Here is a 12730-nt window from a genome sequence, read left to right as displayed (position 1 = left end):
GACTTGGAGGTAGTCCCACACCTTTAAGTCAAGCAAGTTGGTCAGTGTAGATTCCACTACCGTTCTCCTGAAAGGATCGTGGCAGGGAGATTTCACAAGCTTGTCCAGAGGAATGTTGTGGAAGTCCAGATAATATCCCTCTCGAATGATGGTTAGGACCCACTTGTCCGAGGTTCTCTCGACCCATCTTTGGTAGAATAGGGCAAGTCTGCCCCCTATGGCTTCTTCCTGTGGATGGATCAGCTGATCTTCACTGCGGGGTGCAGCTGGGGCCTGGACCAGCGCCGGCTCCCCTTTTGTTGTGTTTGTTCCGAAAGGACTGGCCCCTGCCTGCGGGGCGAGGTGTTTGATATTTACTTCTGTACGGTTTAAAGTGCTGTGATCTCCTGCCCTTAGATGTTCGGTGGGAGGGGCGCTGGCTTCTCTTGTTCTTGTCCTCCGGTAGCTGCGGTACTGGATTTGCCCCATTTGTCGGCTAACTTCTCCAGTTCGCTTCCGAACAGAAGGGTTCCCTTAAAGGACATTCTCATGAATCTCGTCTTGGACGACGCATCGGCTGACCAGCTTCTGAGTCAGAGTTGTCTTCTGGCTGCCACCACGGAGGAAACGCCTCTGGCTGCGGTGCACACCAGGTCGGAGGTCACATCCATGAGGAATGATACTACTGGTTCTAGTGCTTCTACGGGTGTGGTGGCGTTCCTGGTCTTTGATAAGTAGGTGCGCGTCACCACGGCACAGCAGGCAGTGATCTGTAGTGACATAGCTGAAACGTCGAATGACTGTTTGAGGATGGATTCCATACGTCTGTCCGGGCATCCTCAAGTGCCGTTCCTCCCTCGAATGGGATGGTAGTGCGCTTTGAGAATGCACACACCATGGCATCCACTCTGGGGAATGCTAGGAGGTCTTTGGCAGCGGGGTCCAGGGGATATAGGGCTGCCAGGGTCCGTCCCCCCTTGAACGTGGCCTCCGGAGCTTCCTATTCCAGGTCAATCAGCTGTTGAATGGCCTGCAGCAAAGGGAAATGGCAGGAGGCCTGACTGAGTCCCTCGAAGGGGGGGGGGGGGGTTCGTCGTCGGTTCCCCTGTGGCAATCGTGCCTGGGATAGCGAGCTCTTTCAGGCTGTGAGTCACGAGGTCAGATATTTCATCTTTAGCGAAGAAACGCCTCATGGTTTGGTAAGGTTCCGTTCCTGGAGGGATTTTCTCTTCCTCCAGGGAGTCTTGATCCTCGTCCAAGGTGTCCGTGTCCCCACAGTTGGGGCTTTGAGGCAGGCTGTGGCATCGGGGGTGCCGGTTTCATGTGGACAAAGGTATGTAGGCCTTTGAAGAATTCTTCCCAGAAGGATGCTGGGTCTAAATTGAGAGGCGCCGCGTCCCCGGGGAGTAGCCAGATCCGGTGTACTGTCGGTGGATCCGGATCCCAGTGCCAGCTGGAGAGGACCTTGGCCTGGTTCACCCAGTGCCTCATCGCACTGTAGACACAGGGCTGTGGCTTCTTCGTGCTGTGCAGCTCTGATGTGGCATGCTGGGCAGAGGCCCTGTACCTTGAACTTCTTGTCCGGTGGTGCCATGGTTTGTGCGCGTAGGATTGCAGAAAAATCCAGTTTGTGCATCCACGTGTACGCCGGGAGGCTTAGTTATGCGCTCCGGGTGCACAAAGTTGTGCATGTAGGTCAGATGCGCGCGCCGCTGTGCGCACATGTTTTACTTATGTGCCCGGCACAGTGAAGCGTGTGGCTGTGTGCCTGGCGCCCTTGTGCGCGTTGCTGTGCGCACGGCACTTATGTGCTTGCCGGTGTGCGCACAGCTCGATTCGGCAGACAGGGCAGCGATCAAATGAAACTGGTGACGGCGACCACGTGAGCAATATGGCGACCACCTCGAAAGATCTCCACGTGGGAGGACCCTCGTGTTGGACCGGGATCTAGCCCAGATAGGCTGATCAACCCGGTAGCACTGATGCCAGCTGGCAATCTGTGCGGCTATTCGAGCCTCGGAGAACGGAGACTTTTAGGAAGTTTTCTACCTTACCTTGTCTCAGCGTTTCCCGGTCTTGTTCCGGGCAGTCTCCGGCTGCGGGAGGAGAGGGAAAGTACCTTCCCCGCCGCGCTCGAAGTTGCACCCGCTGCCTCTCAGCCGCAACCATTGCCGGGGGCTAAGTCCACGCTGGGAGCCGGCTTCCGGACCGCGGCCTACCTCTGAGGGATCGCAGAAATCATCTCAGGAATCTCGACTGGGGAAGGGACCCTTAGGTATCACCGCAGGAGAGCGGGGCTCGTCTGTAGAGTTACGTTTTCTTTGGTTAGAATACTCTAACGCTGTGCAAGCGAGTACAGAGTCCCCAACTGCTATGGAGACGGAAAATACTGAAGAGCAGAGCTTCCTGCAGGGGTATATGTACTAGGGCTGACGTCAGATTGAAATCTGATCCGTCTCCATCTGCTATCAGGAGCACACTATACCCATTGGTCCTAAGTCCATCTGCTACACATAGGAAATCTGTTTTTATTGTTATTCAGGCAATGTCAAACAAATTTCATAGTACATAATTTGTCCTTTCACATACCATGCACCAAATATATAAAAACATTATATCATGAAATCCCCCCTCCCGCCACCCACCCCTCCCAAACTCCTTATGCATACAATCAACTTTTACCGAGGAACCTTCGTGTTGAACAATTGATAAAATAAAATATTCAAATATCATTCAAAATCAAACTTCGTGCCTTCAAAGGTAGTGCTCAAATACAGCAGTGTCATTTTTTTCCCTGTATGAAGATGCCTTCCTTCATGCGCTCTTTTCCATGAGAAAAGATTGTGCTTGCTAGTCCTCCACTGCAACATAGGAGTCTCTGAAGATCTCCAGTGACAAAATAGATCTCTTTGCAAGCAGAAATACCTTATCTAAATTATTTTAAATTGATGTCCTGAAGAGATAAGAAAAAATATCCCAACAAGGTAGAATCCGCAGCTAGCCTTAACTCAAGTCCAGTAACATGGTGAACAAAATGAATCACTCTCCCTAGAAGCACTGTGCATTATTGTATAATAAAAAAGGACTGACCCAAGGTACCAGCTACTTTATAACATTTGATAAACAGCTCAGATTGTTCTATCTTTGCAAAAAAATTAAAAAGCTCATCTCTATGTAAAATAGAATCTAACCAAAAATGTATGTTTCTTTCAACAACATATTACTGGCGATGACATTAATTAAAATAAGCTTGTCTATATTCAACTATAAAACTTGTCTTCCAAATTTTAAACAAGGAGGGAGATGGGATGGAGAACATGAACTTGTCACGATGGACCAGCTCCCTCTATATACAAAGTACAAGATAAAGGAAGATATCCTTGTGTTGCAAGCAGTCAGCTAAGGGGGTCATTTTCTAACGCTATTGAGTGCGATAGCTAGCTCGGGGCAGAGTCGGCCCGGCACGGGGGGCCGACGCTGTGGACACATCACTGGCGGCGAAAGGTAAGATTCCTTATTGCCGCCAGTTTTGCGAATAACTACACCTTTCGCGCCAAACAACTACACCTATCGCAGGACCGCCCCCCACTACTGCCGGATTCTCTAAGGTCTGTGACCTTAAAGAATCCAGGCTTAAGTTAGCTACCTCAGCTGCGAAATGAGACTTCAGAGCTTACAACTCCCAAAACTCAAGAGTAAGTCACATTCAGTACTCGGTGAATGCTTTCCCAATCTCACTCAGTCTTCGGACAGGATAGAAGCTGAAAGGACTCAATGGAGAAAGCTCAGAATGGGAAATGTGTGCTATACAAAGCAGGGACCAGGTGCCTATGCCGTGCATGCTGCCCATTAATTACCACACTCCAGGGCTCATGCTATAGCTAGGAAGATGAGGGCATGCATGACTGCAAGTTCTCAGAGAGGAGCTCCTACACATTTAAGAGCCAATGCTGGTGTGGTGTCTCTCGTTGATGCAAGGTGCTAAGAGCTAACCTGGATCTGATCAAACAATGATGACCCTTCTGATCAGGTCTGAACGCACACTGGTTGGGAAACACCGTTCTAATCAAACCCCATGTTCAGATCCCAAAATCCTTCCTTGCTAATCTGAATCCTCCCACCAATCCTTATCCACTAACTTCTCCCGCCACTCAAACACACACACTTTTTTTTTTTAAGCACTCTTCCAACACTAAAAATCACCAGAGTCCCTGCCCCAAAACCCCATTAAAAAAACAAACAAAAAAACAAAAAAAACACCACAAAACAAAACACCTTACCCTATGGCTCCTAGATGAAACACCCATAGAAATAAGGCTGTCAACTAAACTTCTAAAGGTTAAGTCATCTGAAAACAATCTAGTAATCTTAGGTCTATGGTTATGGCACCATACACATTAGATAACTGTGTAAATCTTTATAAAATAAATAATTTCCTTTAAGCTCCATACCAATGTAAGTGTGTAGTAAAAATTCTGGTGCCAAACAAACAGTTTTTGATGTTGGCCCATGAAGCAGAGCAGGGATAATAGTGAATAAGTTTATTTTTTCAACTTTTATATACCGTACACTCAGCAAAAACTGACCGGAACAGTGCACAACCAATCAATAAATCAGAGAGAAAGGGAAGAAAAGGAGGTTAATATGTAGTAAATAGAAATGAAAAAAATCTTCAAAGTCATCAAAGGAAGAAATGCTCTAGAGACTCAAAATACAAGAGACTTTTTTGGCTCCTTTCCAACTCAGTCAGAACCAATACTTCTTCCACTCCTCAGGTTCACTGGGGCTGCTGTGTGCACGGCACCAGCAGAAGGGACAAGGTGATATGGGGCTCAAAGCCATTGCTTAATAGTGGCTGGATTTAGGCCCCATGATTGCAGAGTTCTGGAAAGGCCCCTGGTCACAGTCCCATCACTGCCATGACCAAAACAGATCTGTTTGACAGAGGGGCAGGAATATAAGGGAAAAATCCCTAGGTAGCTGGAAAGGCAGGCTTATAGAGCCAGCTCCAAGCCTTGGTTCTGACTGAGCTGGAAGTACAACAGAGCAGGATAAAACCAATGAGTCAAAAAAACAAACAAAAGCAATACTGATGCCACAGACACATGAACCTTTATTCACAATTACTTGGAACTCTCTCTGGGGGAGGATGCAATAAAGTGCACTCAGCAGAACAGTTTATTAGTAGTTGTGCGTACATTTTTATTTTTTTTTTTAGCATATACCTTATTGCTGATGCAGCAAGGAGTTATCCACTCAGAAATGTGCATTTAAGTTAGTGTCCTCAAATGGAAATTCCATTCAAATGAAGGCATTAGATATTGCCTCCCAATGCACAGAGATGCGCTGGCATAATTTTTTTTTTAGCACTGGAAATTTTACTCCTGATCAGAAGTGGTTACATTTCCAGCTCTTGTGTCAGAAGTAGACCAAAAGCATCAGGTACTTGAAGATGATCCTACAGTTGCATAGCGAGGCCTGCTGCAACCTCAGCTTCTCTGGCTGTCTTAAGCTGTGGGTCTTCAGTGAGATGCTGTGGTGGGAGCAGTGCCTGAAGCATTGTTAGCAAGGGCTCCCCACTTTCTTCCTACTTCAAGACAGGTATCAGGGACAGGCAAGGGGGTGTTGCATGGCAACAGGTGCACAGGCGAAAGAGGAGCGGGAGAGGACTCTCGAGCCTCTCAGGCACACAGCAGCCTTAACTTCCCGCAGCTAGCAGCAAGGACATGGCTGACTCTGCCGCCACATTCTCTCTTTTCGGGGCTAGATGGATTGGAGGACCCAAACCACGCTGCAACACTGCTAGAGCAGCTCAAATCTTTCTGCAACTCAGGGCTGCCATTTGATGATACCATCAAGATTTAAAATGTGCCTGCATCCTATGCTGAGCACATTTTCCAGCATGTGCACTTTTTTTTTTTTAAACACCCAATGTATTAGGATAGCATCAGCTTGCTGCATTGGGAGTAAAAAAAAACTGCATGAATTTCAGAGTACAGTTTTAACCCACAGGTTTTTGCATCGACCCCCTTCTCCCAGACCATCCATTAAAAGTACAGAAAGTACTTTCAAGTAGACTAACAAGGCAGCCAAACCGTTAATGTACATGATCCGAGACCAGACTGCAATTCCCTTCATTGGGCAATGTATGGGAAACAAAGGTTAAGCTTAGGATCAGAAATCAAACTCAGGTCTCCGGCATGGATATGTGTAGTATAGTCAGAATCACAGGACCAGCCTTCAAACAAAAATGCAAGAAACTTATGGATATGTGAGAGAAATCAACAGGTAGGAAAAAGAGACTTTCTATTTGTATTAGCTCAACTGCCATTTATGTGGTGAAAGTCAACATAAACCCTTTTTTGAACTCACCAGTATATCCAAACACCTTAGGGCTATGAGGTTGTAAATCCTGTAAGTTCGTTTGGTTCTATTATCTTAATGAGTTTAGTTAGTAATCAAGGCAAACAGAATAGATTCTGTCAATTTAACACTTAAATGTTATAGGACCAGATAGCTACACTTGAAATCAAATATCTAAGATTCACACAGAACTTATGAAAAAAAACCCACTATACAACATAGTACAGGACAAACAAATTAAGTAGTCTCTGAGTTATGTTCTTCCAACAGGACAATTTCAGAAAGTCATTATAACAACCCTTCACTATATTGATAATGCAGTATTATTGTCCCTTATAAAGGGCAAGTTGTGTTCTTATAGAACCTGGTTGCATTTATATTGTTTACCATCAAATATGGGTATTCTTTACATTTTTCTACCCTTGGGATAAATATGCAATATCAAAAGTTGAGTAGTACTGAAAACAGACAGTTTAAAAACAACAACAAACCCAGTGGAAATAACACTCAGTTTATGTGCCTTTGGTTCAGATGACTTTTCCATTCAGATTCGTGAAAGGGTGTAGTAGCGATAAAGTCATTCCTCAATACACTACTCAATACGAAGACAGACTTTTGCAAACTTTGTCAAAAGGAACCACCACACATCACTTATGCACAAATCACTAGTATTAAACCCTTAGAGGAGAGATAACCTAGTGGTTAAATCAACAGGATAAAATCAGGGATCCAGGGTTCAAATCCCACTGTTGCTCCTAGAGATCTTGGACATGTCACATCTTCCTTCACTGCCTCAAGTACAAACTTATAGGCTGATACAATAAGACATGCGCAAAAACGGGCTCTAATACTGAGCACGTTTTCCTAATGTGCACACATTCTCATCCCCTGTGTGCCCAAATGCAATATTCTAATGAAAATGAATCGGAGTGCACAAAAAGGGCATGCTAGGGAGAAATGTATGTTTCTGGCGCTCAGAAGTATATTGCATTGGGTGCACAGACTTCTAACTTGTGCATTCCTAGCAAAAATGCATCATTTACAGATATGTACAATGCTTGTTATCAAAAGTAAAGGAATCACCCCCTCCCCCTTGGTTTTTTTTTTTATAAAGGTTTACTTTAGCTAATCATCATGCTCCATTCCACTAATCCCTGTATAGATTTTTTTAATTTTTTGTTCTAATCCCAACAACTAAATCTTATACTAATCTCACTAAACAACCCTACTGTACAAGGGGCACATTTATTGCAACACAGAGGATCAATTTTTGGTGCTTTTCATGAGCCCTTGACTGCAAATAAAGTTTACTCCACTTCCAGAGCTAGATTTAATTTTCCAGTGTAAAAAAAAAAAAAAAAAAAAGTGTACTGGGCGCCCAAACCTTTGAGCATGCTTTCCTACATCTGGCAGTAATAGCTGTCTTCATTTGCATGCAATTTAAATGTGATGGGCGCTATCCGCTACACGGGCCAATACAGTACAGTGCGCTCCGGGGTGATAGCGCGTCGAAAATGCGCATCAACCCCCCCCCCCCCCCCCCCGAAACTAATAGCGCCCGCAACATGCAAATGCATGTTGATGGCCCTATTAGCTATTCCCGCGCAATCCAGAAAGCAAAATATGCAGCTAAGCCGCACATTTTACTTTCAAAAATTAACGCCTGCCCAAAGGCTGGCGTTAATTTCTGCCAGCGCCAGGGAAGTGTACATAAAAGCAGAAAAAACTGCTTTTCTGTACAACCTACGACTTAATATTATAGCGATATTAAGTCGGAGGCCCCAAAATTAAAAAAAAATTTAAAGTCGGCCCGTGGGTCGGAAGACGGACGCTCAATTATGCCGGCGTCTGTTTTCCAAACCCGTGGCTGTCAGCGGGTTTGAGAACCGACGCCAGCAAAATTGAGGGTCAGCTGTCAAACTCGCTGACAGCCGCCGCTCCTGTCAAAAAAGAGGCGCTAGGAACACACTAGTGTCCCTAGCGCTTCTTTTTACCACTGGCCCTCATTTACATACTAAATTGCGTGCACAGGAGAGTGGCTCTCCCGCGGGTTTTACTGTATCAGCCTGACACTTTGGTTAGGACCCGCTAATCTCCTTATTGCATCAGACACTATGAGTGCGTGCCCAAAACGCACGTGCATTAGGCTGGGCGCACTTTATTTTATCAGGCCCATTAGACTAAGTTCTTTTGGGGGGGGGGGGGGGGGGGGAATACCTACTTACGTAAGAACATAAGATATGCCATACTGCATCAGACCAAGACTTCAAGCCCAGTATCTGAATTAACTTGCCTTGAGCTAAATATAAAAAAAAAAAAACAAATGCACTAGCCTTGCCTACATGTATGTTAATATTATCAGAAACAGAGCAGAATTTTAAAAAAAAGTTTGGATGAGTTTCTGGAGAACAGTTCCATTAATAACTATTAGGTGATATTCCCTAAGACTACCTCCTACCACTGGAAGGGATCACCCAATTAGGATCTGCTAGTTATTTTTTCCAAGCAATTCAGACTGGCCACTGTCAGATACTGGATGAAGGACTCAATGGATGATTAGTATGATCCAGTATGCCACTTAGGTTCTCACGTTTAGCCAAATGGTAAATGAATTACTTTTAATTGACACCCTAGTCATAAGTCACATTCTTTAATAAATAACTATTCACAACAGGAACTGACACTATAAAATAAATTTTAAAATTAAACTAATTGAAGTTTGTAAATATAACAAATCAAAGCACAGGCTGGGTATTTAAAGAGATCTAAATCAAACTAAAACCCATATTACATGAATGAATCTGGCAAGTGATGACAGTGCATTATGGCTTTTGGTTTTTTTTTAAAGAAAGCAAATTAAAAACATAGTATTTAACATAGTAAATCACCAAAAAAATTCTAACAGTATTCCTGCAGATTTTATCTTTATCAAAACTATAACACACAAAAGTAGTTTCATAAGATCACATTGTATAAATCTGGTTAAATTTAAAATGTAAACACAAACAAAATGGAACGGATTTCCAAATAGTTCCCCCTCTATCTCGGATTCTTTAAAAAAAAAAAAACAAACAAAAAAACAAACTTATTGGACTACAATGTTTAAAACAAAAGCTGGGAAAATGTGCTCTCTATTAAATATATATCAGAGAATAGAGGCAATATCTGGGCTGAGTAGACGGCTAGCTCCTGAAATGAGCTCTAACACTGTTTTCCTGTGTCTGCTATTTGCAGAAAGGCTTCTTTTTCCTTCATTTTTTCTTTGGGTTGGGTCACTAAAACTCCTCCAAACCCAAGATGGCGTCAATCAGCAACAGATGAGTGTGGTTAAGACAGTAAATACGCAAACCACTTCATATATGCAACTTTCACATTAAAATGAAAGCTACAAGTAATAAGCAAAATAGATTGTAAAGTCTGCCCAAATCTACAGTAACCAAAATGCTCCCCATCTTTCTCCACATAATCTCAATGAGCACAGAACGATGTTTATCAAAGAAACGATGGCCAAGGGAGGTATCCTCGTGTACAACTTTACAAATAAGTCATTTTTACCTACCCTTTATGGATTATACTAATGTTGAATATACAATTTAAGACACAAGTGATAAATCAGGTAAAATAAATATAAAGAACAGCCCTCACACCTCTGGAAAACTTTTAAAACAGTACAAAAATTTATAAAAAAAAAAAAACAAAAAAAAAACTCTACACATCCAAAAACTCACACTTAAAAGTAAAAGATATTTTCCAAAAATGTTTTTAAAAAAATACATAAAACAAATGTGAAACACGAATTAAAGGTTAAGGCTTTAAACAGCGAGATGAGAATAAAGATTAAAGAGAGCTGGCAAATAAACGCAGGCGAGTACAAACTTCAAACTATAATATGGAGGAAATGAGAATTAAAAAAAAAAAAGTTCCTGGGTCTGCTCTGGCACTCGCTCGCTGTTTCGGCAAGAATTTTGTTAGCCTTTAATGGATAATTTTCCCTTTGACAAGGCGGAGAAATGTATGGAGATTTGGGGTGGGGGGGAGTCAAGAGGATGAAAAATGATTTTTGCCATTTTACCCGCCTGCCTCTAGAAGTTACAGATAGCCTCAGAAAAGGATATGATGAGTTTAAGAGAGAGAGGAAGGAAGTCTCAGCATTCGGCAGCTGCACCAAAAGCAGGAACAACCACAGGAAAATAAATCAATAAATTATGTTTATCCTGCCTGAACAATTTATCTAATCCATTCTCCACCATTGAGAAAAGATGGAAACGCTGGATATATAAAAAAAAAAAAAACCAAACAAACAAAAAAAACCCCAAAACATTCTTCCCTCAGAGACACAGAGGGCACACTGCCAACAAATAACAAAAGCGGGTAGACCACCTCACCCGCCGACCAAGGCCTTACTTACCTTATTCAGCCTCGTCCCGCTTAAGCGCTTTACTGCTCTCAAAATAACAAGATAAATGTTATTGATCTTTTCCCGTTTCTCTTTTTATGCCTCCTTTTCACTTGTCTTCCTTCTCCGCACTCTGCCTTTCCCCTGGGTGCCGCCGCTACGCCGGCTGGATCACAATAAACCGGCGCCGCGCACAGAGAATGAAAAAAAAAAAAAAAAAAAGAGCACGGTGGCGGTGAGGCGCGCGCGCGCACGCACACAGGCCCAGCGCCGTAGACAGGCAAGAGGCGCGCGCCCTCGCGCTGGAGAATCTAATGCGCGGCGCGCGCGCGCAAGTGCTCGAAGGATGTGTTCACTCTCAGATTCTCATTTGGACTCCACGGGAGTAAACACCAGCGCGTGCGCGCGCGCCCAGGGAACTGCGACTGCGAAACGGTGCTGAGGCCATTGGGGGGGGGCGGGGAGAGGACAAGGCGAAATGAAGAACTGAATGTTTATATATATTTGTTGATGGTTTGTTTTCAAGAAGCAGAGTTTTTGGCCAAATAGAAAACACGATTTGATGAGGGTATTTTAGCAAAGTTTCTTTATACAGCGGAAATTAGAATAAACTAGTTAATCGCACCTCCCCATTCCTTTCGGAATGGTTTGTACCACAGCAATCTGAAAAGCAATCTCGATGGAGCAGAGGGAGGGCGGTGCTGAGGAAGCCGGGGGGGGGGGGGGGGGGGGGGGGGGGAATAGGTGTGGACTATAAAAGCCCGTGTTACTATTTTGTGCGAGTAGTTGGCAAGTGACACTCGCAGTTTGGTGGCGGAAGTGAGGTGGTTGTGCGCGGCTGTAGTCAGTTTTTCAATACATTGCCTTGTTTGTGGTCGCTTTAAGTGTAATTCTTTAGAGAAGAACGGGAAAAAAACATTCTTTTACGTTTTTAAACATTTGTCCCGTCAATTAAGGGAATTTGAAGATATTAACATGAATCTTGGTATCATAATATAATGCTTATTGAGGTCTGTGGTACTGTCTGTCGACGGAAAAGAAAGGTAATTGGTATGACCAGGTCTGTGACTGAAGAATTGACTTGTGAGAGCACGCTTTGGATATACTTCAGTTGTTCAATAAGGAATATTAAAATAGCTTATTTGAACACTTTACCTCTTTAGTGTCTGAAGTACAGAAACAGTTTTAGAAAGCTTTTATATCTTGATGGTCTGGATAAACACTTGTAGATGTGCACATTTTTATTTTTCCATATTGTAGTTTAACAATTTGCTTTTGCGGTTAGCTACATTAGGTAGGTTCCAGCACCAGACTGGACTAGTCTAAGAGCTTGCTTTTCCAATCTCCCTCTCCCCCCAGATAGGGGGGGGGGGGGGAAGCCATAGTATATAAGGTCTTAAGTTTTATCTGAGACATTGGAGGGCTAAGTATTTTGCCCAAGATCACAAGAAGGGTAAGAGAAGTGGGATTTGAACCCTGGTTTCCATGCTTCTTAGCTCATTGCTTAAAGAGCTAGGTTACTATTGACTATTATCTTCCCTTGCCTTCACACCCCCAGCACGCTCCTCCTTTGCTCTTCTAATTCATTAATCTGATGTTACTGGCTGAGGGGAGGCTTGCCACAGGCCATTCCTGCCGTCCTGAGCAATATAGGTCAAAGCAAGCATACCTTTATTTTGTGGCCTACAGAGTCCCTCTAAGTGTAGTATGAGGCATCTTCCTTTTCCTGGCCTTTGTAGACTGGCACAAGTGAGGTGTTAAGAGCCTTAACACTATGGGCAGAGCCTGTGCAAAGGTATTAGGAACTCTAGGTCAGAGGTTCTCAAACCTGTACTGGAGGAACCCCTGCCAATCAGGTTTTCAGCATATAAACAATGTGCATGAGAGATTAGCGTGCCCTATCTCCATTGCAAGCAAATTTATCTCATACAAATTTATCTCATGCAAATTCACTGCAATTATCATGTAGAATCTTGTCAATTCTACAAGAAA

The 12730-nt window shown here is 43.8% G+C and overlaps 1 protein-coding gene across 1 annotated transcript in view; it reads right to left on the bottom strand.

The window, feature by feature from the left end:
- RHOA (ras homolog family member A) overlaps positions 1-10944 on the bottom strand; it is a 103906-nt gene extending 92962 nt beyond the window's left edge. Inside the window, exon 1 of the mRNA XM_029599627.1 lies at positions 10751-10944. The gene's annotated coding sequence lies outside the window, so the exon portion shown is untranslated. The remainder of the gene's footprint in view (positions 1-10750) is intronic.
- Between the last annotated feature and the right edge of the window lie 1786 nt (positions 10945-12730).

Source organism: Rhinatrema bivittatum, chromosome 4 (genome assembly GCF_901001135.1).
Source record: "Rhinatrema bivittatum chromosome 4, aRhiBiv1.1, whole genome shotgun sequence".
Lineage (NCBI taxonomy): Eukaryota > Metazoa > Chordata > Amphibia > Gymnophiona > Rhinatrematidae > Rhinatrema > Rhinatrema bivittatum.
This window is presented reverse-complemented; position numbering and strand designations above follow the sequence as displayed.